The following is a 4,829-nucleotide window of genomic DNA, read 5'->3' on the forward strand; positions in this document are numbered from 1 at the left end:
AAGGAGAGTGCTTCAGGATAAGGGCCCAGGGATCAGCGTGAGGACCAGGAGGTTTCAGCCCCATGCCTGGAGCTCCCGGGTCTGCCTCAGGGCACTCAGGAGAGAGCTGGGTCAACCGCTCCCTCCCTGGCCAAAAAACAATTGAGCAGCACCAGGGGAGGCCTGGTTGCTTGAAGGCACAGAGAGAGGTGTGAGGACTGAGTGGAAATCACACAGAGTCTGTGAGTACCCATGCATAGCCCTGGAAAGAGTGTGTGCCAGAGCCTGTGCAATAAAGAGCGGCCTGGCGACACCCCGCACCTGCACCTGCACCCCTGAGAAAGTGTGGTTTTGTGGATGACCTGGAGCCCACAGCTGTGAACAAGGAAAGGGCAAGGACATTCTGCAGGATTCCCAGATCACACAGCTATGAACAAGGGGAAGGTGAGCACACTCCGCACTCCGCAGGATCCAGGGAGCCAACGGCCCTGAGCTCTGGACAGGTTACTTAGGGGGACCCAGATTTCACACCTAGGGCCCTGCAAAGAGGCACCACACTGGCTCGGGAGAACATGCAGCTAGCCCTGGGGAGAGTATGTGAGAAGTTGACTGAGAGCTGAATAGGAAGGGAGAAAAGAGATACCAATCGCCCCTCAGCTTGTGGAAGCCAACAACACCAGAAAAAATAGTTTGGCCAGTTGAAAACCAACATGAGGTTTTTTTATTATTTTGTGTGTTTTTTTAAACTAACTTTTTATTTTTAAATTCTTATTATTTTCGTATGTCTCACTTCCTTAAGCTTCTCTTTCTTTCTAGTGTTATTCCTTCTTCCTTTCTTTCCAAATTTATCTCTTCTTCCTTCCATATTCTGCTTTTTTCTGTCTTTTTTCTTTTTTTTTGAAATGTCAAGTTATTGCATATTTGTATTATCATTTTTTCATTATTCTTACATTTTTTTATTTTAATAGTATTTTGGTACTCTGCTTCTTTCTGTATAGTCTTCTTTGCTTGGCTGCTTATATTATATCATTTCACAGGTTTCCCCTGTTATCTCATTCATAGTGTATTGCTAATTTACAGTCCTGCACTTGTGTTCCATTAGTACACTACTCAAGGTTCTATACTCCCTATTATTATTACATCGATCTCATACATTCTGTCATATGATTGTTGCTCTAATACTACTGTAAATAACAGCTATTGCACACAATTGTAAATACTACACAGCACCCCTCCCAGATCTTAGACCACTTCACAGTCTCCCGAACTCTATTACTGTAGTGGTTAACCCTATTCTCTCACACACTACACCTATTTACTATTCTTTACTCTCACTCTACCTCAGAATCTGACCTCCTACAACCTCTCTGCTTTCTAGATCCAACTCACAATCCTTTCCTCCCCAGCAAGAGTCTTATCTTCTTTCCATCCTTTCTAAAAAGTGGCTAGTGGGGTGGAAGATCACAGTTAACACTATACATAGCCAAAGGATCTCCTATCTCTTCTCTACTGGCTGCCACTGTAAATATCATACAATACTCTCTTGCTGTCTTAAACCATTTTGCCTTACTCCTCTGAATGATCACAAAAAATAGTAGGAGGAAGCTGTGAACACCAGGATACCCGAAGGAGACTGCACCACTGAATCTCACAGGTATTCTATGATGGAAGTTCACACCATAAACCCAGGGAACCAGAACAGATCAGTTTAAGAAACAGAGGCTAACAAGAAAGAATCTCACGAACAATGAGAAGACAAAGAAACAATCCCCAAATGAAGGGAAAGGAGTAAGCCTCAGAAAGAATGCTAAATAAAATAAAGCCAACTCAACTATCAGGTATTGAATTCAAAGAAATGATTATCAGGAAGCTCAACGAGCTCACAATGAGCTACTAGAAACCACAGGGAAACTATAATGAACTCACTGCAAACTATATCAACATGAAAAAGGAAATAGAAACTATCAACAAGGGCCAAGAGAAAACGAAGAATTCAATTTCTGAACTGAAGAATGCAGTAGAAGGAATAAAAAGCAGGCTCGATGAAGCAGAAGATTGGATCAGCAAACTGGAGGACAAAGTAGAAAAAAAAACACCTGGAAAGAGCAAGAAAAGGAAAAGAGGCTCAGAAAGAATGAAGAGGGATTAAGAGAAATGCAAGACAATATGAAACGTAATAATATCCATATAATAGGGATACCAGAAGGAGAAGAGGAGCAAGGGATAGAAAAGCTATTTGAAGAAGTAATGATGGAAAACTTCCCTAATTTGATGAAATTAAAAAATCACACAAATCCAGGAAACACAGAGAGTCGCAATCAAGAGGAACCCAAAGAGGCCCACCTCAAGACACATCATAATTAAAATGGCAAAATTCCAAGACAAAGAGAGAATTTTAAAGGCAGCAAGGGAGAAACAGGAAGTAATATACAAGGAAGCCCTGTTGGGACCCACCCTGCCTGGTTTCAGGAGCTGTAACCCCCCATGGCTAAGGGTGAGTGGGAGAACTCTGAACCAGGAAACACTAAGGAGACAAAACTTATTTCCCTAACATGTTCTATGTCTGTTCTATGTCTGTTCTATGTCTGGCTCCCATTGCTTGGTCAGTAGTCAATGACGGGTAACAATTCTCTGAAGAGGATGAACCTAAGACAGACACCATCACAAGGAAAAAGCCACCAGGTAAGGGACTCGGGGGGCTGTGGAAATGAGGGGGTGATCAACATCGACCCCTGCCCACTCAGCTTTGACAAAGCCTGAGTCCTTGTTCTGGCTGTGAGAAATCCAAGTCTCCTGGATGCCTTTGTCTCCTCTTTCCAACTCAGGTCTGTGGAAATAACAGGGGTGCTGCCATCCAGACCAAAGTCAGTGGAACCCTGGGATAATTAGTCCTGGGGCATAGAATATGCAAGATCCTGCAAGGCCTGCTTGCTGGAGGATGCTCTTGAATTAGAATATGAAGACATGGGCAGGAAATGAAATTAGCTTTTAGGTCCTGTAGCCTTTTAAGTGATAAAACCCCAAAAACTCAGTGTGAGCTCTGTCAGCCCTTTGAAAGCTACCTATTCATTTGATCTTCCTGCCAGACCGTAATCAACAACCTGTATCTATTCTTAATAAAAGCCTGGTCTGGCAGGAAGATGGGGCACTCCCCTTTTGAGACAGTGGCCGTTACGTTCCTATTTTTCCACAGGACTCGGTAGTCCATGTGTATGCTTTCTCGTGTCTCGAGCATCTGCAGCGTTCATGGTCACTGCAGGCCAGGGGCTGCCTCAGAGCCCCAATAAGGCTAACAGCTGACTTCTCAATGGAAATGCTCAAAGCCGAAAGAATAGAAAGAAATATTCCAAGTAATGAGAACCAGAGGTCTGCAACCAAGGCTTCTTTACCCAGCAAGGCTCTCAATCAAGATAGAAGGCCAAATAAGGAGCTTCCCAGACAAACAAGTCTAAAAGAATATACCTCCTCCAAACCGCTCTTCAAGAGATGCTAAAGGGACTGCTTTAAGGAAAGGAAGGAAAGGAGAGAAATAGAGAGAGAGGAACACAGGTATGAAAATGGCAATGAATAAGTACCTATCAATAATAACTTTAAACGTACATGGATTAAATACTCCAATCAAAAGACATAGAATAGCGGAATGGATAAGAAGCATGACCCACACGTATGCTGCCTACAAGAGACACACCTCAGGATAAAAGACCTACACAGTCTGAAAGTGAAGGGTTGGGAACAAATTTTCCAAGCAAATGGACGGGAAAAAAAAAAAGCTGGGTTAGCAATATTCATATCAGACAAAATAGACTTCCAAAAAAGGGCCATAGAGACCCAGAAGGCCACTTCATAATACTCAAGGGAAGGATCCACCAAGAAGACATAAACATTATAAATATATATACAACCAACATAGGAGCACCCAAATACATAAAGAAAATCTTAGAGGATTTCAAGAAAGATGTTGACAGCAACACAATTATAGTAGGGGATTTTAACACCCCACTGTCAAAAATGGATAGATCTTCCAAACAAAATAACAACAAAGATATTTTGGCATTGAACAATGCCCTAGATGAAATGGACTTAACTGATATATACAGGACCCTCCATCCCAAAGAAGCTAAATACACATTCTTTTCAAATGTACACGGAACATTTTCAAAGATAGACCACATGATAGGACACAAAACAAGCCTCAACAATTTCAAGAAAATTGAAATCATATCAAGCATTTTCTCTGACCACAAGGGACTGAAACTGGAAAAAAAAAAACAACAAGAAAAAAAAACCCACTCAAAATCATGGAGATTAAATAGCATGCTATTAAAAAATGAATGGGTAAAGATTGAAATTACAAAAGAAATCAAAAAGGCTCTGGAAACAAATGAAAATGAACTCACAATAACCAAAATTTATGGGACACAGCAAAGGCAGTCTTGAGAGGGAAGTTAATAGCAATACAGGCCTACCAAAAAAAGATAGAAATATTTCAAACAAACAACCTAACCCCACAACTACAAGAACTCAAGGAACAACAAAGACAGCCCAGAGCAAGTAGAAGGAAGGAAATAACCAAGATCAGAGCAGAATTAAATGACATAGATACTAAAAGCACAATTCTAAGGATCAATAAACCCAGGAGCTGCTTCCCTGAAAAGACAAACAAAATTTACAAGCCTTTAATCAGGCCCATCAAGAAAAAAAAAAAGAAGACCCAAATAAACAGAATCAGAAATGAAATAGGAAAGATTATAACTGATACCACAGAAATACAAAGGATTGTAAGAAATTACTACAAAGAGCTGTATGCCAAGAAATCTGAAAACCTACGTGAAATGGACAAATTTCTAGAA

Source organism: Phyllostomus hastatus, unplaced genomic scaffold (assembly GCF_019186645.2).
Source record: "Phyllostomus hastatus isolate PE091 unplaced genomic scaffold, TTU_PhHast_1.1 phas_contig_64, whole genome shotgun sequence".
Lineage (NCBI taxonomy): Eukaryota > Metazoa > Chordata > Mammalia > Chiroptera > Phyllostomidae > Phyllostomus > Phyllostomus hastatus.